This window comes from Sciurus carolinensis (assembly GCF_902686445.1).
Source record: "Sciurus carolinensis chromosome 19 unlocalized genomic scaffold, mSciCar1.2 SUPER_34, whole genome shotgun sequence".
In the NCBI taxonomy this organism is placed as follows: domain Eukaryota; kingdom Metazoa; phylum Chordata; class Mammalia; order Rodentia; family Sciuridae; genus Sciurus; species Sciurus carolinensis.
In genome coordinates this window covers 911,626-936,952 of record NW_025920112.1, presented here as the reverse complement: position 1 = coordinate 936,952, position 25,327 = coordinate 911,626, and the positions used below count along the sequence as shown (strand labels likewise).

Sequence of the window (25,327 nt, the reverse complement as noted above, 5' to 3'; positions counted from 1 at the left end):
TGTTCATGATTTCTTACCATCTTCTCTGTTTGTTCAACTTTGTTTTCGAGGTTAAATATTTTGTCTTCAATATCTGAAGTTCTGTCTGCCAGGTGTTCTATCCTGTTGGTTATGCTTTCTATGTAGTTCTTAATTTGGTTTATTGTTTCCTTCATTTCAAGGATTTCTGTTTGGTTTTTTTTCAATATCTCTAACTGTTTATTGAAATGATCTTTTGCTTCCTGGATTTGCTCTGTTAACTGTCGATTGGTGAGATCATTCAATGCCTGCATTTGCTCTTTCATCTCATCATTCAATGCCTGCATTTGCTCTTTCATCTCATCGTTTGCTTCCCTGATCATTTTAATTATGTACATTCTGAACTCCCTTTCTGTCATTTCTTGTGCCGTGCTGTCGTTGGATTTTATTGATGTGACATCTAGATTTGTTTGGGGCATTTTCTTCCCTTGTTTTCTCATATTGTTCGGGAATCAGTGGGTCATTAAGATATTGCAGATTTCCTCTATTGACTTATAATGTCCCTGAAGATTGCTAGTATATCCCCTCTTAGCCTTCAGTAGCCTGAAATCTTGGAGGAAGTTGATAATGCAGAGCTCCATGAAGAAGCTGCCTCTCTAGGGGTGGTGACCCTCAGGTGGGGTATATTCCCTGATAGTGGGCAGAGGTGCCACCACTTGTTGACCAATGGTCATCCAATGGGGAACTAGTCTGCGGGCTGAGGCAAGGCCTTTTTGTGCCTGTGTCTCTGGTTTTACCGTCCCTGTGGGAAAACCTCACCTGGCAGGGAAGACTTACCCAGTGGGGACGTCTCACTGGTCAGTTCCCCTCCTAGAGGTTCCCCTCAATCTACAACTACCACCTGGGCTGGTCTGTCTTCCTCTGCAACGTTCCCAGGGGCCTGGACCTACCTCCTGGGCCTGGGAGCCTCACCCTTCGCAGGCGAGTCTCCTTAAGCTGCCTCTCCCAGAGAATCTGCCCGCAGTCCTGGAATCTTCACTCCGCCCCTAGGCATGTCTCTGTGCGGCTCTTCCAGCAAGAAGCCGGTCCTGGGACCCTGCTCTGCACCTAATCGCCTGGCTATGCGGCCCCTCCTCTGAGCCGCCACCTGGAGCCCGGTACAATAGCTCTGATACCCAGAGACCCGCCACACACCTCCTCCTCCGGACAGCCGCCTGGTTTCGGACGCAGTCACTAGGAGTTCAAGCAACTCACTTCGCGTCTCCTCCTCCCGCCAACCGCCCGTAGCCCTAGGCAGTCACTCCGAGTCCAAGTGACCCACCCTGTTCCTCCTCCTCCTCCTCGGGGTAGCACCCCAGGTGTTCAGGAGCGGTGACTCCGAGACCAAGGGACCCACTGCGCTCCTCCTCCAGGCAGGCCACCGGTGTTCAGGAGCAGTCGCTTTGAGTCCAATCAACTCAACACTCACCTCCTCCTCTGGCAACCGCCTGTGGCTCTGATGCAGTCACTCCTAGACCAAGCGACCCTCCGCACTTCTCCTCTTCCTCTGGGCAACCCCCCGGTGTTCAGGAGCGGTCGCTTTTAGTCCAATCAACTCATCACTCACCTCCTCCTCTGGCAACCGCCTGTGGCTCTGATGCAGTCACTTCCAGACTTAGCGACCCGCGGCACTTCTCCTCTTCCTCCAGGCAACCCCTCGGTGTTCAGGAGCGGTCGTTTTTAGTCCAATCAACTCACCACTCGCCTCCTCCTCTGGCAAACGCCTGTGGCTCTGATGCAGTCACTCCTAGACCAAGCGATCCACTGCACTTCCCTTCTTCCTCCAGGCAACCCCCCGGTGTTCAGACGTGGTGGTTCTGAGTCCAAACAGCTCGTCACGCAGCTCCTCCTCTGGCAACCGCCTGTGGCTCTGATGCAGTCACTCCCAGGCCTAGCGACCCGCTGCGCTCCTCCTCTTCCTCCAGGCAACCCCCGGTGTTCAGAAGCGGTTGTTCTGAGTCCAAACAGTTCACCACGCAGCTACTCCTCAGGCAGCCGCCCGGAGCCCCAGTGGGTGCTCCGAGTCCAAGCACTGTGCTGAGCCGCCTCCTCTACGATGATCCCAGTTGTCCGTGTTCACCGCTCCAGCGGGGGGAGGGGTGTCTCGCCGAGCAACTCTACTTCACAAAGTTCCCTGCGTTCCGGGGCTACCGCCCTCATCTGGGATGCCTCCCCAATGGGAGAGACTCCTCCAGCGGCTTTGAGTTGGTCCCAAGTCTCTCACTGTCTCCTCTTTTGAATCTTGTGTCCTGGAGCAACGTGAAATGCAGCCGCCCTCTAGTCCGCCATCTTGAAAAACCTGGATGATACTTTTTAGAAGATTTGTTTTTTATCTGTGAATTTTCCATGTGGTGAAAACAGAGAACACTCACCTGGAACTTCTCTTAAAATGCTTGGGCCTATCTACTTTTACCTTCCCCAGGAACAGACACCTTAATGTCTTTGGGTAGGAGTTTCCTCTGGACTCTTCACAGGATCCCGTGTCTTCAGCCACTGTCTCGTCCTACACTGGTGCTGCCACAAAGTGCCCACAACTGGCCTGTGTTCTTCAGGGTGCAGGCAATTTCAGGCTCAGAGTCAGATCCTCATAGGAAGCAAGCTAATGTTGGGGTGCAACCTGCCAGGGTAGCAGCTGGAGGCCCTGGTGCTGAGGAACCTCCTGGAACAGGCCTCATCTAGACAGTGACCTCCTTGGGACATAGTCTTCCCCAAGCCCTGTTCTCCTTCCTTGGAGACAGGTGGGCAGCAGCCTGTGGATGCTGGTGCTGAGGGTCAGGTCAGCAGTGATTCCTGCCCCTTGCATCTCTCACAGTTGTCAAGGAGCAAGAACTCTCCAGAGCATGAGAGCCACCCAGCCCAGTGCAGTGCTGTGCAAACCTGAAAAGCCTCACAGATGGAGTCCTGGTGCAGGTCTCCTGGGAGGGCGGCCAGGGAGTATTTCAGTGAGCAGGACCAGGTGGGAGGAGGTCCAGCTGGCAGGGACCTTCCCTGGCCCTTGATCCTGACACGTCTGTGATCCCTCAGCACCACCCCTTTGTGTTACTCACTTTGAAATGATCTGCTCACTCATTTGAGTCCCAAGTTTTCCTGAAATTGAAATTTATTTATTCATAACTGAACAAGTTTAAATATTCCATATTTTTAAATTCTCTTTTTTTTTTTGACTGGGTATTGAACTCAGCAGCACTTGACCACTGAGCTTCATCCCCAGCCCTATTTTATATTTTCTTCAGAGACAGGGTCTCACTGACTTCCCTCTTGCCTCGCTTTTCCTGAGGCTGGCCTCGAATTCGAGACCCTCCTGTGTCAGACTCCATAGCCACTGGGATTACAGCCATGTGCCACTCCACCTGACTTTAAAATCTTTTGTACTTTTTTTTCTTTTTCTTAAATTCATTTTTATTGTAAAGAAATGGTATACATCTTGTTTCTCTGTTTGTACATGGCGTAAAGGCATACCATTTGTGTAATCATACATTTACCTAGGGTAATAGTTTTTGATTCATTCTGTTATTTTTTTCCTCCCCCCCACCCAAATCTTTTGTATTTGATCATTTTATTCATGAGACCTATTTTAGAATGTTAGGAAAAATCCTTCTAATAGACTATGTTGTCTCTTTCATTTCCTTTGTTTACATGTTTGGTATCAAAATGAGGATATTTCTTAAGCTTTTATTTTCTCAAATTGTATGTTTTTAAAATTTTTCTGTTTCATTTTCTTACCATGTTCATTAGTACATTGTGATTATACATAATATTGGGGTTCATTTTATTCTTTTATCTGTTTGCTAACAGAGTTTGAGTCTTTGCACTTTACCACTGAGCCTTACACTCACCCCTTTTTATTTTTTATTTTGAGATGGTCTCACTAAGTTGTTCAGGACCTTGCTATGTTGCTGAGGCTTCTCTCACACTTGCGTCCTCCTGCCTCAGCCTCCCAGGTTTCTAGGATTACAGATGCACCCCCATCCCTGGCGAACATTGGGGTTCATTTTTTCATAACATGCCAGCGTGGGGGTAATTGGCTCCACTTCAGTTCCAGTAACTCCCCTTTCTCTGCCTGTGTCCTTTACTCTGCTGGGCTTTCTTTTTCAGTTATCTTTTTCTTGATCGATGCTTTCTAGATAAACGTGATTGTGGAAGTCACGGTGATGCACTGGTGCGTGCACGTCGCATGGTTTGTTCACTTTGATTCCACTGTTCCCTCTTCCCGTTCCTCCTCCCTTCCCCTCAGTCTCCCTTCTCTGCTGCACTGATCTCTCTTCCCTTTTCATGGGATCCCTCCACCAGTTCCTTTTCTTCTTCTTCTTGTTCTTCTTCTTCTTCTTTGAAGGTAAAATAATATATAATTTAATGTCAAATTCTTTAAAGCACATGAAAGAAATATGACAAAACCATGTAAAACTTCATGATCAAAAACATTACTACAGAACAGGAGATTTTGTTCATGGCCAAAAGGGAGGGTGAGAGGCAGAATAAGACAAATTGAATGGCACTATGAGGAACACTGAAAATATCTGAATAAATCCTGTGTGCATAAACCCTTGATTATGAGCTTTTCCATCTCTTTCATCCTGGCCCATCTGACATGAACAATACCTCATTGTTGGTTTTTTACCAGATTATATTTGTTGTTGAACATCTTTAAAAATACTTGTTATTCTTATTTCTCATTTTGTGAATAACGTTTTCATAACCTTTGTCCAAAATTGTATTTTAACCTTTATTTTAAAACTTTCACTTATGAATTTCATGTATTGGTTTTCCTTGTAGGGCTCTTTTCTTTATTAATTTTTTTTTATTTTTACAGACTGCTTTTTGATTCATTGTACACAAGTGGGGTACAACTTCTCACTTCTATGGTTGTACACAATGTAGATTCACACCATTCACGTAATCATACATATACATAGGGTAACACTGTTTCATTCGACTATCTTTCCATCCCCCACCCCCGTCCCACCCAATTTTCCTTTGCACCATCCAAAATTCCTTCATTCGTCTCTTCCCCCCACTACCCCCACTCTTTATATTACGTTAAATCTGTAGTGCTTTTGGAAGTATGGCCATTTTGGTAATATTACTTCTGCCTATCCAAGAACATGGGAGATCTTTCCATCTTCTAAGTTCTTCTTCAATTTTGTTCTTCAGTGTTCTGTAGTTTTCACTATAGAGATCTTTCACCTCTTTTTGGTTAAATTGATTCCCAAGTTGTTTTTTTTCTTTTAAGGCTATTGTGAACGGAGTTGTTTTCCTCATTTCCGTTTCAGATGTTTCATCACATATGAATAAAAATGTTTTACATTTATTTGTGTTCATTTTATTTATTTAATTATTTATTTTTTTAAATGGCAATCCTTTAATAGATTCTGAGGCAAACTCTTCTTATTCTCCAATGAAAGCCATAAGGGAGTTTATTAAGCAAACAGTGTGTCTCCCTGCAGGGTAAGAGAGAAAATGAGAGGAAAAGAGAAAGAGCGCGTAAGCAGGAGAGTGAAATACAGGAGACAGAATGAAAGCGAGGAGGAGAGAGAGAAGCATGAAAGTGAAGAGAGGAGAAGAGAGAGCATGAGAAAAGCGTGTGTTCATTTTATATCCTGCTACTTTGCTGAATTCCTTTATGAGGTCTAGAAATTTTCTGGTGGAGGTTTTGGATCTTCTAAGTATAGAATCATGTCATGAGCAAAGAGTGACAGTTTGAGTTCCTCTTTTCCTGTTTATATCCCTTTAATTTCATTAGTCTAATTGCTTTGGCTAGTATTTCAAGAACGATCTTGAATAGAAGTGGTGAAAGAGGGCATCCCTGTCCAGTTCCAATTTTTAAAGGGAGTGCTTTCAGTGTTTCTCCATTAAGAATAATGTTGGTCATGGGTTTACATAAATAGCCTTTACAATGTGGAGGTGTCTTCCTACTATCCCTATTTTTTCTAGTGTTTTGATCATGAAGGGATGTATTTTGTTGAATGCATGTTCTGCATCAATTGAAATAACCATATGATTCTTATCCATAAGTCTATTGATATGATGGATTATGTTTATTGATTTATGTATGTTGAAGCAACCTTGCATTCCCGGAATGAAGCCCACTTGATTGTGGTGCACTATCTTCTTAATATGTGGTTTGCCAGGATATTGTTCAGCATTTTTGCATCTATATTCATCAAGGATATTGGTCTAAAATTTTATTTCCTTGATGTGTCTTTGGTTTTGGTATGAGGGTGATATTGGCTTCATAGAATGAGTTTGGAAGGGTTCCCTCCTTTTCTATTTCCTGGAATACTTTGAGAAATATTGGAATGAGTTCTTCTTTGAAGGTCTTGTAGAACTTGGCTGAGAATCTGTGTAGTCCTGAACTTTTCTTGGTAGGCTTTTGATGGCTTCTTGTATTTCATTGGTTCATATGATTCTGTTTAAATTGTGTATGTTCTTCCTGTTCAGTGCGGGAAGTCATATGTCCCTAGAAATTTGTCAGTGTCTTTGGTATTTTCTATTTTGTTGGAACGGTAATGTGTAAAAGCTGTTCCCCCGCCCTTTCTGATGCAGCCATTTTCCCCGCCTCCCAACCACTTGTCAATATGTGAACATCCTAGCTAGCTATTGGTTCATCAGTCAGCTTGCCAGTATTCTTCTCCATTATTGGTCCCCTGTTGGCCAGGCGGAATCAACCACCATCTTTCCTCTCTTGCTTCTCTCTCCTACACACTTGCTTTTCCTCCTCCTCACTTTCCACTCTCCCTAGCGCGCGCCCTTTCTGTTTCCTTTCTCTTTTCCTCTCATTTTCTCTCTTACCCTGCAGGGAGACACTCTGTTTGCTTAATACATTCCCTTATGTGATTTCCCGTGTCCGGCGTGGTTTCTGTGGGATCCCTTACATTGGTGCCGTGACTTGGGATGGGATCTTCCACTGTCTCTTATCTGAGTGGAACCCCAGCCGATGCCCCAGTGCCCCCGGACACAGCCCCACCTTCCATTCTGACTGGACACTCTGCTCTGCATTCATCACCGGACTTGAGGTTGGTAAGTCCTCTAGGCTGCTTCCCCTAGGCCGATTTATCCAGGAGCCTCGAGGCGGCTGAGAGTTGGGGAGGTGCCCCCAGCCTCAACTTTTATAATTACAGCAGGCCCCCATAGTCCGTATTATCTCCTGAGTGGATTCCTGATTTTATTGTGGAGATTCTCAGGTTTGAGGCTCATCTCACACTCACGCACTCGTATTCGAAAACCCTGATATCAGGTCCTCAAACCCTTCTAGGCTTTTGTGCGTGGCACACACATTGGTGCTTGTGTGACGACACAATCACTGTGCTGCCCCTCATCTCCAGCCCAGTACTCTGCCCTCAGGACGCCCTGGCCACAGATTCGGCTGTATCAGTCCCCACTGTGGAATCTGGGTCCTCCAATCTGGTAGATTCAACCCTGAGAAAGCTTCGCCCGACCCCCTGTACTTAAAGCCATCAAAATCCGTTTCTGTAATGGCACACAGCTTCTGTGAGCGAGCTGGCAGATGGAAAGGTATTCCTTATCTTCCAGTCTCTTTTTTCTTGCTTCTTAGCTCTTCCCCACAAGTACTTGCTTCTTAGCCCCATTCCCCACAAGTAGTGGGAGATAATTGTTTGACAATTTTCTGCATCCAAACCTAAATTGATTACTAACCAGGAAAAAGGGTTAAAAGGACCTTAGCATCAAGTTTCTGCTAGAATATTTTAGCCCCTTTCAGATTCAGATTTCAGTCAAGGCTTACATTGAAATGTAAATGGCGGAAGGTGCAGTGGGAGACCAGTCTCAAACCCAAGGAAAAAAAGTGTCCATTTTAAATTTCTCCTGGGCTACAACTCAGAATACGTTTCTCCCTTTCACCTTTTCTCTCCTTCTCATTTTCTCATGCTATAATTAATGACCATTTTCATTTTTCTTCTAGGACTCTTATTTTTCTTAGATGCTACATTTTTGAGCTCACAATTTTGATCCTACATACCTAGGTTAATAATTTATTTATCAGTTCTTTTTATCCAACTCTAGAGTTATTTTTGAACATCTGTTACATTGCAATGGAGATAAGCATTACAAAGCCTTTGCTTTTGTGCTAAATATCATCGCACATAAAAATTAAAATTTTAGGAATGGATACAAATATTTTTAATTCATGTGATTTAAAAAGTTTCAATTTAAATTGGGTAAACTAATAGAAGTAAAATGTCTTTAAAATTAACTCACAAGTCTCTAGGTGGTCACACTAATAAAATGTTGATGTTTATAAAATGTCTAACATCAATTTTTCTAGGACTTTTCTTCAACAGGAAACAGACGGCAAATACTGTTGGTACGCTTGTCTGATATCTTGTTTTTTTTTACAATAAGATGAATGAATTAGAGTTGACATGTATGGGATTACTCAAATGTGTTAGAGAAATCTAATTAATTTACAAAGTTATTCCATAGGGTAACATACTTAAAAACATTATTCTTTGTATATTAAATGTGTTCATATTTTCCAGGTATACAAGTCTTTAAAGCAGAAAATTTATCAAGCTGCTATTCTCCAAATTAAACTTGTCTGTAATGGTAAACCTATCATTTAATGTTCTCTTATAGGACCTGTCATCAATAGGGTATATGTAAAATTTGTTAAATGTATTTCTAAATGTTATTGAGAGCCTGATTTGTTTAAAGGTTAAGCATGAAAGCATTTTACCACTTTGCCACACAAAAGGAAACTTAAAAACTCTCTCAGCCTTTCTTTAATTCATGTTTTAGATATAATGTTAAATTATGTTAACTAATGTTCATATAGACTCAGGAGTCAATATATGTAAACTTCTTAAAATGACATTTAAGAAAGTGTAATGTGCAGTAGCAAAAATGGGACGACAGCGACTGGGATTGGGGTCTCTGATGACCTCATGACTGTGGCATATCTGGTGCCTGGGAGTGCTCCTGTGCAGGGGCACAAGATGCCTAACTGCTGTGGCAGTACATTGATCTCAGGCACACAGCTCTTGGGCAGGGAGGAATTCTTTTGCTAGATAACCAGTGTTTCATCAGCTCCCTTCTCTGGTTCCTGCCCACCTTACAGTACCTTTGGAACCTAACATTGCACAAATATAGAGATTGCTGACATAACTCTTTAGATGTGCATTTCCATCAGAGAACAGAGCTTCATCTGATCTCAGCTTATTCTTCAATATGTGTGTTTATAACCCTTTATGTTCTAATACTCCTTTGCCCCTCATTGAACTTGAGAATTTGGTCATGCTGGTCATGGCAAAAGAGGAAAAATTAGCTTCAGAACATTTTATCTAAGATTTGTGAAAAGCCCCGCCTTACCTGAGATAAGACTCTGCCTCACAACCCTGCTGCACGTCAGAATGGCTCCAAAGTAAGCCAGACTTTAACTCATTTAAAGTTGTGTTCAGAAGTTTGATGTTTGTTGTAAAGATTACTGTGATCTCAACCAGGGGATATAATGAATAACTCAGCCAAAATTCAAGATAGCTATTACACAAGCTGAATGCTTTACTGTTGGTGATTCCATTTTTTATTTCCTCGTAAACTCTAACTGTTGCCTGATATTTTGCAGAAGTACACCATAGATTAACTTGAAAAGCCATCACCTATAGGACAGATAATGTAGACCCCAATTAGATAAAAAGGGGTAAATAACTGTAAAGTTATAGACACTGAAGCTAAAGCCCAGTACTCTTACTTTATGACTGGTGAGACTGACTTGCTTGATGGTTAAGATCAAAATTGGAGATTGAGATTAAATACAGAGGTTAAGAAAAGTCCTTATTTGGGTCTTGCCCTCAAAGTGCGCCTGAACCCAGGGAACAAGAGGACTTCCCTAAGGAGGTTTGGAACTCTGGGTCACACAACCTCCTGACCAAGGAGATTGATGAGGCCACTAGAGGAAAAGCCAGTCAGTGCACCTGCTGCAGAGGAGGGTCAAGGAAAAAGGGAGACATCCCTGGTGCTTTCAAGGGAAGTCACCTCATCGAGGAGACCCTGCCTAACCAATGGCACTAATGGAGCTAAGAAGCTGCTCTTAAATTCTCTATGAGTGACCCCTGTGGGAACTGAGCTGACTCTTTAACAGACAGGAACAGGTCACTTTGACCAACTTGATCTTAAACACCTAGCAAAACAGTTAAAACCAAAACATAGCCATTCTTGGGCATTTAAAAGAAATAATAGTTAAATGTAACTTAAGATGTACACTTGTATTAACCCACTAGAATAAAGACTAAAAGCTACAAGAGAAAGATTCTTAGACAAATGTGCCTGATAACTATCAAGAGAAACTGCCAGAGTCAGAAGTTTTAGTCAGTTTAAAGCCTACAGACACAGGTAGGCTTAATCTATGTTTGCTAGTAACAGAAGTATAGAGATCTACTAAATGTTGTGTTTACATTCCTGATAACCTGGACAATGTTAAAGTTCCCAAATAAAGGCCTTGTCCTCTCCAGCCTTTGCTAGGCCTTGTTATGGGAACGACTTCTCAGTTCTTCCACCCCCTGGTGAGGAATTATTGACTTCTGTCATCTTGATGATATGCATTGGCATGTTCCAGATTCTGCAACATTTATATTGTATCATCTCATTTCAGTACTCATGTCTCTTTGTTCTTCTCTCATAGAAGCATCCGTCCCCACATGCCTTTACAACCTGCTCTTCCCCAACCGGACTTCTACCTTGGACCCCTCAATTGACCTGATTTCTAAAAAGGGAACTCTAAACTGCTTGCCCCATGTTGCTCCCTTTCAGCTTGAAGAAGCCAGAGTGGTCATCGACCCCCTTTCCCTACAGCAAAGGAGTTCCTAAAATTAGAGGGGTGAATGAAGCCAGAACTGGGGACAGGCAGTTAATGTAGAAATAGGGGATCAGTCAAATAGAGGAAATGAAGTCCATGAAAACCATCTGCTTTGGAAGTCTGGAAGGAGAATGGACTTTTTACATCTCACCTCTAAAACCAGCCCCAGTCACTTAGGCAGGAAGGAGAGAGAAGACTTCGGAAAGAACTGGAGAGCGAAAGATTTTCTTATAAAAACAGAAACGGGGGAATGTAATGTATAAAGCTATTCCCCTGCCCTTTCCGATGCAGCCATTTTCCCCGCCTCCCAACCACTTGTCAATCTGTGAACATCCTAGCTAGCTATTGGTTCATCAGTCAGCTTGCCAGTATCCTTCTTTGTTATTGGTCCTGTGTTAGCCCTGCGGAATTCGACCGCCATCTTTCCTCTCTCTCTTGCTTTTCTCTCCTATACACTTGCTTTTCCTCCTCCTCGCTTTCCACTCTCTGTAGCACGTGCCCTTTCTCTTTCCTTTCTCTTTTCCTCTCGTTTTCTCTCTTACCCTGCAGGGAGACTCTCTGTTTGCTTAATACATTCCCTTATGTGATTTCCCGTGTCCGACGTGGTTTCCGTGGGATCCCTTACAGGAACACAGATTTTCAAAGTGACTTTTCATTATTTTATATAGTTAAGTGATGTCTGCTGTGATACTTCCTTTTTCATCATGAATTTTAGTAATTTGAGTTTTCTCTCTCTTTCTCTTTGTTAGTGTGACTAAGGGTTTGTCTATTTTGTTTACTTTTTCAAAGAACCAACTTTTTGTTTTGTCAATTTTTGGAATTGTTTCTTTTATTTCAATTTTATTGATTTCAGCTCTGATTTCAATTATTTTCTGTCTTCTACTACTTTGTGTGTTGTTCTGTTCTTCCTTTTCTTGTTTTTGGTTTTAATTTGACTTGGTTTCTCCTTTGATTGACTTTTCCTTCAGGGTAGTTCCTCCTTTTGCTGCCTTACATTGTTGTTTTTCATTTTCTCCTCTTGGAATATTTTGCTGAGAATGTTCTGTAGTAGAGACTTTCTATTTGTAAATTCTTTTTCTATTTTTAATCATGGAAGGTTTTCATTTCATCTTCAAATCTGAAGGTTAGTTTTTCTGGGTATAGGATTCTTGGTGAATAGCCATGTTCTTTCAGAGCTTGAAATATGTTGTTCCAGGCCCTTCTATCTTTTAGGGTCTTTAAAAACTCTTCTGATATCTGTATTGGTTTCCCTCTATATCTAATCTGATGCTTTTCTCTCACAGCCTTCAAAATTCTATCTTTATTTTGTGTGTTAGGCATTTTCATTGTAATATGCCTTGCTGTGGATCTTTTGCACTTTTGTGCACTTGGTTTTCTGTAAGCCTCTCATATTTGATTTTTCATTTTATTCTTCATCTTTGGGCACTTTTCTGACATTATTTCATTGAATAGGTTGTTCATTCCTTTGGTTTGTATTTCTGTGCCTTCCTCAATCCCAATAATTCTTAAATTTGGTCTTTTCATGATGTCCCATAGTTCTTGAAGGTTCCATTCTTGATTTCTTACCATCTTCTGTATTCGGGCAACTTTGTTTTCAAGATTAAATATTTTTTCTTCATTGTCTAAGGTTCTGTCTTCCAAGTGATCTAGTCTGCTGGTGATGCTTTCCATTGAGATTTTTATTTGGTTTATTGTTTCCTTCATTTCAAGAATTTCTCCTCTTTTTTTTTTTTTTTGTTTGTTTGTTTTGTTTTGTTTTTGTTTTTTGAGAATCTCTCTCTTTGTTGAAATGGTCTTTTGTTTCCTGCAGTTGGTCTTTCAAGTCTTTATTGTTGTAATCATTCATTGCCTTCATTTGCTCTGCTATCTCATCCTTTGCTTCATGAATCATTTTAATTATGTATATTCTGAACTCCATTTCTGACATTTCTTCTAACATACTGTCACTGGATTCTACTAGAATAGAATCAGGGTTTGTTTGTATCATTTTCTTTTCTTGTTTTCTCATGTTCTTCATGTATCTTCCCCTCTTACAGTGCAGATCTGGAGTATTACATTTTCCCCCCTAGAAGCTTATAGCGACCCTGTAGGTTTCTGAAACCTTTTCTTTAATGGGGAGGTCAATATCAGCAGTGCTAGGTACAGACAATATGCAGGCCTAAACCAAATAGCCCATATGAAGCTATTAACAATATTGTCATAATAAACAGAATGAGTTCAATTATTATCTTCAGTATAACAAATGGATTTCCAATAAGGTCTGTAGTTTCTAATGGAGGACAAAGAGGATGGGGAGGGGTGTAGGATTTAGCTGTTAATGGGATAAGAAAAGAGTATATAGAAGTTCTAGATTGTAGAAGGAGTGAAAGTATAATCAAAATAAGTTGCTTGTGAGCATGAGAAAAGGGAGAAAGAGACTCTGAGGAAACAGGTAAACAAAAGAAAAATAGAGCAATCAAAGTAAAGAAATAAAAACTTTAAATTTTTCAAAAAGGAAGAAAAAAACAAAGAACAAAAAATCTACACTTTAACAGTCATATACCTCCCAGTCTTCAGTAGGCTGATGTATGAGAGGAACCTGGCAGTGAACTTCCAGTGTTCAGCAGGCATCTCAAGATGGGATTTACCCCACCTAAATATGGGAGCTTCCACTTCCAGGGTAATCCAAGATGGCCGCTGTGGCTTCCAAATATGTTGGCCAATGGGGAGCTGCAGCTCATAGCATGGGCATGGTCAGCTGAGGGTCTCAAAGGTGGGGTGCAGTGGGTCAGGCAGGGATTCTGCATGCGAGGTGTAGTTGGTTTGGTTTAGGGGTCCTAGAACTGGGGCTAGGTCAGGCCACCTGGTGGTCGTACAGGTCCTGGCTGTTGTCTCAAAATGGTGGCAGCCCTGTGTAACCAAACCTGTAAGTTCTGAGACAGTGGACTTCCAGGCAACAGCAGGCATCTGGTGATCCACTGCCGGTGTGTGGTCAGTCTGCTGGCTACTGGCGGACCATCCACAGGTGGACCTCAGGTGGTGGGTGATGGGTCAGTGAAATGCAGGTGATGGGCAGGCAAAGGCAGGCAAATGGCAAGTGATAGGCACCAGTCAGTGAGCAATCTATACTCAGAAAGTAGTTGATGTGCTGGCAGACTGCAGGTGCTCACAGTGAACAAATCGGGTAAACAGCAGGGGATCGATAAGCAGCAAAGACTTCTCACAGAGAAACAGATATACTCTGCTTGAACTCCAAGTTACGGAGTGACAGGAATGCAGCCTCCCTCTAGTCTGCCATCTTGGATCTCCCAGTTTCTTCTTTATGTTGCTGTACCTCCCACATATGGGTTGAGATGTCCAACATCTGATTCTCTGACTCTCACTTATTTCACTCAGGCTGTTGTCATCCAGGTTCACCCATTTTCATGCCCATGACAAAAGTTCATTCTTTATGACCGTGTAAAATTCCATTGTGCGTATACACCACATTTTCTTTATCCTTTCATCGGTCGATGGGCACCTGGGCTGGTTCAATACCTGGATATTGTGAACTGTGAACTGTGGTGTGATGGGGTCCCTGCAGCAGGTGGATTTCACATGGGCACTCAGGGTGCTGCCTGTACTTTAGTGCTGAGTCTCAGGGTGTGCAGCAGGACAGGTGAATCCTGCCGAGAGGCTGCCAACCAAGTTTCACAGGAGCTGTGTCATGCAGTTGTGTGATATTTGAGACTGTTGCAGAGTCGCAGTGGTTCTTGGATTTCTGTGTTTCTGTGTGAAGCAGCTCGCACTGACTTTGCTGCCCTCCTGCTCCCTGAGCTGTTGTGATTTCTCATCCACATGGCAGTCCTGGTGCCGTGACTCCACCCTGGTTACTGTTGCTTGAGGCAGGTTTTGCACTCATGAGGTGCTAGTCAAAGTGCTATTGTGTTTTTCAACATTGTGTGCTATTTGGGGTCATTTCCAATGTCCTGTGATGTTTTCAATTTTTTGGGTGTTCCTGGGGATAGAACCAGGAACTCGACCACTGAGCCATATCCCCAGTCCTATTTTGTATTTTCTTTAGAGACAGGGTGTCACTGGATTGCTTTAGCCTTGTTTTTGCTGAGACTGGCTTTGAACTTGCAATCCTCCTGCCTCAGCCTCTGGAACTGCTTGGATTACTGTCTTGCCCCTCCATGCCTGACTGATGTTTTCAATTTCTACAAAGAACTCATCACCTACAATTCTGATTGGCAATAAGTAGAATGTGTAGATTCTTTTGGGAGTATCGCTACCTCAATAACGTTAAGCTTTTCGTTCATGAGCATGGGATGGTTTTTCATTTATTTGGATCTTTGGATTTTTCCAACAAGGATAGCAGTTTAGAAAATAAGTTTTATAATTTTCTATTATGTTATTTATTATGTATATATTTCATGCTTATTATGTTTATTATTTTATTTTTTCTGTATTTCTGATGTACCATTGTAAATGAACTTTTCCGTTAATTTCCTTTCAGTATATCAGGTGTACAGAAGGTTATTCTTGATTATTAATTGATTATTATTGTTGTATATTGATTTTTTTCACTGCTGACCTTGGGAAAAAATCATCCTCTTGGGAGTTTCCAGGTTTTAAATATCGTGAGTACTGCAGCTGTAAATGTTGCACTGCAGGATTTCACATAGATCTATATTGTGAACCCAAGCGGTTTACCCTAACTTTTGGAAATGCCTTGGGGTTCAGGAGCCACTGCTGTGATGTAGGAGGTGGGGTTGATCACTTCAGCCTGTGAAAGTCGAGTGGTCCTGGGCCTGTGAGGAGGTGTGTGAGACCTGTGTGTGTTCGTATCTGTTAGAGCCCACGACTTCACAGGAGTTGATCCTGCTGTGGAGCAGGGTAGGTGCAGCCGTGCGAAACCCCATCAAATGCCCTGTCCACTTGCAGTAACTCTAGGGAGCAGGAAGCCAGAAATTCAAGTCAAATGTGCACCATGTGAGGTGGTTGCTGTTGGTGGGGAGAGGGGGTGAAGGTGCAGAGGCTGTGCTGCCTCCTCCCATCTTGGTGCCTGTGGCTGCTGGCTCTGCAGGTGAGTGAGTCTGAGTCTGTGTTTCCTGCACCCACCTGTGTCTGCTTGGCGAAGTCCTTGACTTTTCCTCAGTGTCTGGGGCTGTGTGAGTTTGCCCTGGGTTCTGAACACCATGACTGTCTTCCTGATTTCCCTGGTAGCACCCTCTTGCTGTGCTGTCTAGAGGTGGTGAGAGCAGGCATCCTTGACACGTTTTTGTTGTCATGGGGAGATCCTTTGGTCCTGCAGCATAGCCTCGGGTTTTGTTGATCCCTGTGGCTTCTCAGCGTTTTTCCTTCTTTTCTAGGTGTGTGGGTGTTTATGTTGTGAAGATGGGTTGAGCCTTTTTTTTTTTTTGGAGAGGGGTGGGTACTAGGGATTGAACTCAGGACACTTGACCACTGAGCTACATTCCCATCCCTCTTTTATATTTTATTTAGAGATTGGTCTCACTGAGTTACTTAGGGTGTTGCTTTTGGTGAGACTGGTTTGAACTTGTGATCCTATTGTCTCTGCCTCCCAAACCACTAGGATTTCAGGTGTGGGCCCCTGCACCTGGCAACTCATTGAACTTGGTCAGCTGCTTTATCTTCATTCTTTCCAGGTATCACCACCTCTCCAGAAGCCTGATGCACAAGTATTTTCTGCAGTTTTGGGGGGTTCCATTTCACTCTGCTTATGGTGTCCACAAAGGACAAAGTTTTCATTTTTTGGTGTTCATTCACATTTAAATTTTACATACTGATGAGGTGCAGTGAGCTAGCTACATACCTGTCCCAGCGGGCCTTGATCAGATCACAGAATATGTTCTGCCTTCTCCTAACATTTGTCCTTTCTTGGTGTCTGTGGATCACTTCCCCAGCTTCATTTGAAATGCACAGTGACATACTTTGCACTGTGGTCCTCCTTCTGTGCTGGAAGGTAGTCCTGCTTACTCCTCCTGAGCGCATTCTTGTCCCTGATGCCACACCATTTACTCCTTTCCCTCTCTTCCTTACCTCTCATGAGTACTGTGTAATCAAATTGCAGCTCCCATGTGAGTGAGAGCACATGGTGTGTCTCTGTGCCTGGCTTATTTCTCTTAGCTGCTGTCCTTCAGTTCCAGACTCATTGCTGCAGATGACAGGACTGAAAGCTGTTTTTGGTGAAATCATGTTCATCTACTGTTCTTTCATGAATCACGTGGATGATATAACATCCCATAAACCATTCCGAATTCCAAGATTGTGAGACTTGTGCTCTGTAATTTTGTTTTTTAAATTTTTTAACCTGTTTTATTTGTTCTGATTAGTTGTACATGACAGTAGAGTGCATTTTGACGCATTTACAGAAATGGAGCACAACTTCTTATTCTATATATGGGACTGTGTCGCACCAGGAGTGTAATCATACATGCATATAAGGTATTAATGTCAGTCCCAGCCTGCCATCCTTCCCATTGCCACTGACCCCATTCCTCCACTCACTCCCCTCTGTTCAATCCAAAGTTCCTTCATTCTTCCCTACCCATCCCCCACTATGGATCAGCATCTGCTTATCAGAGGAAACATTTAGCCTTTGGTTTTTTGAGATTGGCTTATTTCACTTAGCATGATATTTTCTAGTTCTATCCATTTACCTGCAAATGTCATAACTTCACTCTTCTTTAAGTCTGAGTAATGTTCTATTGTGTATTTGCACCTCATTTTATTTATCCATTCATCTCTTCAGGAGCATCTAGGTTGGTTCCATAGTTTAGCTATTGTGATGTGAGCTGCTATAAATATTGATGTGGCTGTGTCACTGTGTTATGCTGATTTTTAGTCCTTTGAGTATAAAGCAAGAAGTGGGTTAACTTGGTCAATGGTGCTTCCATTCCAAGTTTTCTTAGGAATCTCCATACTGCTTTCCATAATGGTGCACCAATCTGCAGTTCCACCAACAATGTGTGAGTGTACCTTTTTCCCCACATCCTCACCAACACCTGTTATTGCTTGAATTCTTGGTAATTTCATCTGACTGGAGTTAGATGGACTTTTATAGCAGTTTTGATTTGTATTTCTCTAATTGCTAGACGTGATGAACACTTTTTCATATGTTCATCAATCCATTATATTTCATCTTCTGTGAAGTGTCTGTTGAGTGGCTTAGCCCCTATATTGATTGAGTTACTTTTTTTTTTTTTTTTGATGTTCTTTGAGTTCTTTATATATCCTGGAGATTGGTGCTCTATGTGAAGTGCTTGTGGTAAAGATTTTCTCTCACTCTGTATACTCTCTCTTCATGTTACTGATTATTTCCTTTGCTGAGAGGAAACTTTTTCAGTTTGAAATCATCCCATTTATTGATTCTTAATTTTACTTCTTGTGCTTTAGGGGTCCTGTTAAGGAAGTCATGTCCTAAGATGACATGGTGAAGGTTTGGGTCTACTTTTTCTTCTCTTAGGAATGGGGTCTCTGTTCTAGTCTTTGATCTACTTTGAGGTGAGTTTGGTGCATAGTGAGAGATAGCAGTTTAATTTCATTTTGCTACATATGGATTTCCAGTTTTTCCAGCACCATTAGTTTTCTCCATTGTATGTTTTTGGCACCTTTGTTTAGTATGAGGTAACTGTATTTATGTGGGTTTTCTCTGTGTCTTCTATTTTGTACTCCTGGTCTACAGGTCTATTTTGGTGCCATATCCATCCCATCTTTGTACTGTTCCTCTGGAGTGTAGTTTAAGGCCTGATATTGTGACTCACTGATGTTGCGTGTATTCCAGGTTTCTCCTCCACTTTCTTTCAGCTTTTAATTCCTATAAATTTAATATATTTGAATTTCTCATTCTTCTTCATTATTGCTTACTCTATGTAAAATTGTTTTTCATATTTCTCTAGAACAATATTCCTAAAAATGTTTTAGTTTGTATTTCATATCACAATGTATAATGAATTATTTGTCCACAAATTGAGGGAGATAATATCCATTTTTCAATTGGATAGCAGTTTGTCTTGACATATGTTTAAACTTTTATGTAATGTTCCACTCCTCTACAACAATTTTCATGTCATTAGTCAATTTGTTATATGAATTTCAAGCCACTGAAAATTCCCTTTTTTTTTTGGTTCATCTCTTGGTTTATCTCTCAGCTAATCTTACATGTGTCCAGTTGTATAATTTAAAAGTTGGTTAATTACAGTCACAGATCATGGAAACATTGTGGAACTTAATTTTTAGGTTCCTCCCCATTGTACAAGCACCATAGTGTATTTACACAATGCTCGAATGAGTCCCCTATTACATATCTAGACTCTATGGTGACGATGCTTCCATGGTCAGAGCCCTGCACAGCATTTCCTTTACAAGACACCGAAGGTGATCATGCATTAGGTTGGGTTGTCCCACCATCCCCACAAAGCTGATAGTAACTCTTTATTACTGATCACCATATATGTAACCCATTATGAACCAAATTGTTTTTGAGTAAAACATTGTTATATGGCACAGGACTGTGTATTGGATAAGCCCACAGCCTGCTGCTGTCTAGGACCTTAATAGGTGTTACACATTTCTTCTTCCTATTGGGCTTGTAAAAGGACTTTCTGTTGATGACTGGGGATGGTTTTTAAATGTCAGAAAAGGTATCTGACACTTATCCAATTGTATTTTGATATTAATTGGAAGAAATTATCAAATTGTTTATTGATCACAGTTCTTGTTTACTAGTTGGTTAAATTTGATCAGGAGTGAAGTACCTTCCATTCTACTTGTTCTCTTGGTGTAGTCACGCAGGGTGAGTTCAATCCCCAATGACCATGCTGTGATCACCTAAATGAAATGTTGTCTAATGGGGAAGTTCGTAGACACTTTGCTCACTCAGAAGATTGTCCTTTTTTTTTTTTTTTGATGGGTGAGGGAACTTTGATATTTGAGGTTCTAATGTAAAAGAACAAAATAACAGAATTTCTATAGGAAAGCAAACATTTAGTAAATACTGTGTTGCTTACCCACACTTCAAGCACTGTGAGTCAGTGTAAATGCTTAGTTTGGTGTTGGATCTGTAAACTCAATAGGATGGGATGCAGACCTCAGTGGATTCAGAGAAGCCTTTATTCATTCACAGACTTTGGCATCTGATGCAAAAGCGGCTCTCAGTTACAGAGGGGATTTTGGTTTTATAGGGTAGGACTAATTTTCCATGGGGTAACATCTGGGTTATAGGACCAAGCTTTCAGTATCTGCTCCTTTCCCCCAGGGCCCATCCTTATCAGGAAAGGGTCTGCTAGGAGGTTAATCCTTGGCTAGTTTTCTCTCCCTCCTCCCAAGCTGCACCTCTCTCCATTTCTCTTCATGGGCTATCATGCATGAATATTGTGTTCCATAACACTTCAGGATCCCTCCCAAATTTTTAGCTCCCCCTACCAGCTAGAGTACCACTTTGTCATCAGGGATTTTTAAGGATAGATACTGTCAGGAGAACTAATATTCACTCTCTTCTGCAAAGGAGATATTAGGGCTTCATTATTCCATGTAGTAGACATGCAGCCTGCAAAGATGTTAGGGGTGACCTATAAGCAAACTTTACTCCATGAACTCTAAAACAAGAAGGGCGTTTTTCCTCTAATGATGCTTTTCTGGATAGTTTTAAGTCTTATGTTAGAATGCTTGTTTGGGGAAGTGAGTGCAGAGAGAGAGTACAAAGCTAAATCACCAAATAATGAAATAAATATTTGGAGAACACAGAATTGTGAGAACATCTCACATGTTGAAAACAGAGCCCTCATGTTGCCAGTTTCTCCTGGCCTGCCCTACATTTTTGTGGGACTTTTTAGAACTCAGTGGTCTTTGAGGATGTGGCCGTGAACTTCACCCAGGAGGAATGGGCTTTGCTGGATCCTTCCCAGAAGAATCTTCACAGAGATGTGATGCAGGAAGTCCTTAGGAACCTGGCTTCTATAGGTAAGGATGATGTTTCATTACATAATCAAATACAGAGCACCTGGGAGGTTTTTATTTTTTCCTCACTGATTTCAAATGTGTAAAGGGAGTACTTTGGGAAATAAATTCAGTCTAATGTCATCATACTGAGCAGCATAAATACCATAATTCTTTTTTATTCCCTTGTTTATATAATCTTTATTGTTGCATTACCATTGTCCACATTGTCAATCCCATTCATTCTGAAGTGATGATGATTCATAATGACTGTTCTGGGTCTATATTTTAGGAGACAAATGGGAGGACCAGAACTTTGAAGATCAGAACACAAATCCCGGAAGAGATCTCAGGTAATTTGTACTCATGAGAGGAAACAGAGTGCCTTGAGGGAATTCTAGCATGTCTTGTAATTTTACAAACAAGCAAATAAAACAAGCATGGTACGAATTATAGTTATTGTGTTTTTACCAAATCTGAACTTTAATGTGAGATACGTGTTTAGTGGTTCTAATATAATTGAATTTTTGACAGTGCTATTTAACTGCCTTTATAGTACTACTGTTTTAGTAGTACCTATGGAGAAGCTGTGTTGTGAACTAATCCTGGCATTGACTTTCAAACATTATAGACATGACAGAAAACCAGTACATTCCCTGAATTTGGTAATAGTGTTAATCCAATGCCTATGAATAAACATCAGAGTATTAATAAGCCAATCACATATTGTCCATGTAATTTTTTTTAACAGAAGTCATATGGTAGGCGCTGGAAAAATTAAAAAATGTACTCATTGCAGAAAACCTTTCAGTGAGATTCCAAATTTTACTCTTAAGGGGACATCCCTGCTAGAAAGTCCATGTGAAAGTAGTTTGTGCAGCAATCTTCATATATCTTTCTTTCCTTAACAGGCCCATCATATCTCACTCTGCAAACAAACCACATGAGAATGAGGAGTGTGGAGGTAAGCCATATGAACTTAAACAGAACAGAAAATCCTTCATGTCTCTCTCAAATGTTCAAAGAAAAGTGTCAGTGTACACTGTAAATGGATTATATGGATGTTTGACATGTGGAGAAGAGTTCAGTTCTTCCAGGTGTTTTGAAAAATATCAAGAATCTTATACTAGAGACAAGTTATATGGATGTAAGCAAGGTGGGAAGTCCTTTACTAGTTCAAATGACTTCCATTACATTCACGTTTCTCATTCTGGAGAGACAGCTTGCAGATGTAAGCATTGTTGGGAAGGTTTTGTTAGTTTGGCTGACCTTAAAGTACATGAGCAAACTCATAATGTGGAGAAACCTCATAGATGTAAACAATGTGGAAAAGCCTTCACTACTTCCTCTTCCCTTCAAATACATGAACGAACTCATACAGGAGAGAAGCCCTATGAATGCAAACAATGTGGAAAAGCCTTCAGTACTTCCTCTTACCTTCAAATACATAAACGAACTCATACAGGAGAGAAGCCCTATGAATGTAAACAATGTGGAAAAGCCTTCACTACTTCCTCTTCCCTTCAAATACATGAGCGAACTCATACTGGAGAGAAACCCTATGACTGTAAGCAGTATGGCAAAGCCTTCACTCAGTTCAGTCAGCTTCACACACATGAACGAACTCATACAGGAAAGAAGCCCTATGAATGCAAACAATGTGGAAAATCTCTTGGTAGTTTCTCTTACCTTCGAATACATGAACGAACTCATACAGGAGAGAAGCCCTATCAATGTAAACAATGTGGGAAAGCCTTCACTATGTCCTCTTACCTTCAAATACATAAATGAACTCATACTGGAGAGAAACCCTATGAATGTAAACACTGTGGGAAAGCCTTCAGTAGTTCTACTTGCCTTAGAATACATGAAAGAACTCATACTGGAGAGAAACCCTATGAATGCAAACAATGTGGAAAAGCCTTCAGTAGTTCTACTTGCCTTAAAATACATGATAGAACTCATACTGGAGAGAAGCCGTATGAATGCAGACAATGTGGGAAAGCCTTCAGTAGTTCTGGTTGCCTTAAAATCCATGAAAGAACTCACACTGGAGAGAAGCCCTATGAATGTAAACAATGTGGGAAAGCCTTTGCTTCATCCGGTAACCTTCACCCCCATGAAAAAACTCATACTGGAGAGAAGCCCTATGAATGTAAACAATGTGGGAAAGCCTTTGCTTCATCCAGTAACCTTCACTCCCATGAAAAATCTCATACTGGGGATAATCCCTTTGTATGTCAACCACGTGGTAAAATTTTTAGTGGTCCTCCTTATCTGCATGTGCATGAACAGATTCACACTGCATAGAAACCTCATGAATATAAATAACTGTGGTAAAACATTCTTTTTTTTTTTTTTCTTTTTCTTCAAATACATGCACAATATCAGAGTGGAGAAAGGCCCTATGAGGGTAAATATTGTAAAACCTTCACAAGTTTGGCTTATTTTCAAATACATGAAAAAACCCATACTGGGGAAAAACCTCGTGATTGTAAACAATGTGGGAAAGACTTGTTCCTGTGGACTCTGTGTACACACAAATATTTATGCTGGAGAAGAATGCTGTGTATGCACATGGTGTGGTAAAGCCTTCACTAGTTCTGCTTCTGTTCATGTAGAAGAATGAACTCATACTGGAGAGACCTCTGATAAATGTAAACAATATGGTAAAGCCTTTGTGTTAAAGACCCAGCCAATGACCTTGGGACTGCTGGTGCTCTTCTTGAAACTAGCCTTGACATCACTCCAGCTTGACTCTGTCATGTAACCCTAGGATTGTAACTACCAATGCCAAAGGATGGTTTCTGACCTGAGTGGGCCTCACATGAACTGAAGGCTTTTTCAGTCACATTCTGCATGTTCAGGATTGCAGATCTCAAACCACCGGCCTCTGTACCACCTGTTCAAAATCCATGGGACCTATGGAGCTGCCCCCATACACACCTCCCACCTCCAGGGGCATGGATACCAGTGCCAACCTTCCAAATACAACTTGCACAATCATCAGAAGCACAGCCATGGTCTCCACAGCCCACAGATTTCAGACCCGAGGTGCTGGTGCCAAAAACCCTAGTGCTGCGTGGGCTCTTGTCTTGGGATGTTTTCAAGATGGTGGCAGTTGCCACCAAAAGCTTCAGTGCCATCAGGGTCTGGCCCTGGAGCCAGAGGACACGCAACTTTGTATGCTTACATTCACTGAAAAGTTGGGTAACTACCTTTACAAACTGTACTCAGAATATCAAGGCACTCACACAATGTGGACATAAATAAAAAATGAATCACCCAGACTATTTTTTAGCTCCCTGTAGCCAAATTCAAAGCACCTGTACAACTAACATCCTATAGTTCATCTACATAAAAAATCCTTCCTACAAAATCCACTCCATGCAATTTACCAGAGGTGCAGATATCAGTGACTGGACACAGAATCAAGAGTGGAAACATGGCACCTTCAATGAGGAAAATGTCTCCCCAGGAATAGATCTGCACTTGAGGGACAGCTGTGAAAAACCCGAGAAAGAATTTACAATGGTGATTGATCATCAGTAAGATGTCAGCAAATATACACGAATGATAAGAAGTAATGGGTAAAAGAAATTCGGGCTATGAATGGAAAATTCCCCAAATACATAGAAGTCACAAAACAGAACCTATCAGGGGCTGGGATTGTGGCTCTGTTTTTCTTGCCCAGCATGTGTAAGAAACTTGGTTCAATTCTTAGCACTACATAGAAATAAATTAATAAAATCAAAGTCCATCAACAATGAAAAAATATATCAAAAAAGCAGCAATGAGAAATTTGCAACTGTGAACCATTAAAAACAAATTAATAGAACGTTTGCACCAAAGATTTAACGAGCAGATGAAAGAACTTCTGAACTTAAAGAGATGTCTTTTTAATTTACCCAGTCAGACCAAATAACCAACCAAACAAGCAATTAAAATAAATGAAAGTCTAGTAGGCTTATGGATAATAATATGTGAACAAATGTTCACATTCTCAGAATCCCAGAAGTTGAAGGAAAAGGGAGTATCATTGAAAATATACCTTATGAAATAATAGTCCCGTCCTGGTCACCAAGGACTAAGTCTTCCTGGAGCTGCATTTCATCAGTCAGAGTCAGTCTCCCAACTTTGGGAATGTGTTCATCTCTCTACGAGTGCATTTTCTTTTCTTTTCTCTTTTTTCTTTTTCCAGGTTTTGAGCTTAGCGGCACACTACCACTAAGCCACATCCCCAGCCCTAATTTTTATTATTCAGAGAGAGGGTCTCACTTCCTTGTGCTGAGGCTGGCTTTGGACTTGTGATCCTGCTGTCTCAGCCTCCCCAACCATGAGGATTACAGGTATGATCCACCAGCAGTTTTCATTCTGTGGGTGAATCAGGCTCCTTACCTGATGTGGTTCAAATGTTTGCTCTTCTTTCTGTTTATTTCCTTTTATTCCCATGTAAAGCATTCAATAATTGTATTGTTGTCTTTTTATTTTCTTGCCTGGAAATTAGTTGACTGAGAGGAAAAGTGTGAGGAGACTTTGGCCATGCAGCCGCAGCCTCTTCCCAAGTGAAAGCTGCCTATCTCCCTCCTTTCCAGTCTGACC

General features: G+C 41.5%; 2 pseudogenes; both read left to right on the top strand.

Annotated features, from left to right (window-relative positions):
* LOC124973408 (zinc finger protein 14-like) overlaps positions 1-25,327 on the top strand; it is a 70,764-nt pseudogene that overhangs the window by 23,212 nt on the left and 22,225 nt on the right.
* LOC124973414 (zinc finger protein OZF-like) lies at positions 21,700-23,705 on the top strand (annotated as a pseudogene).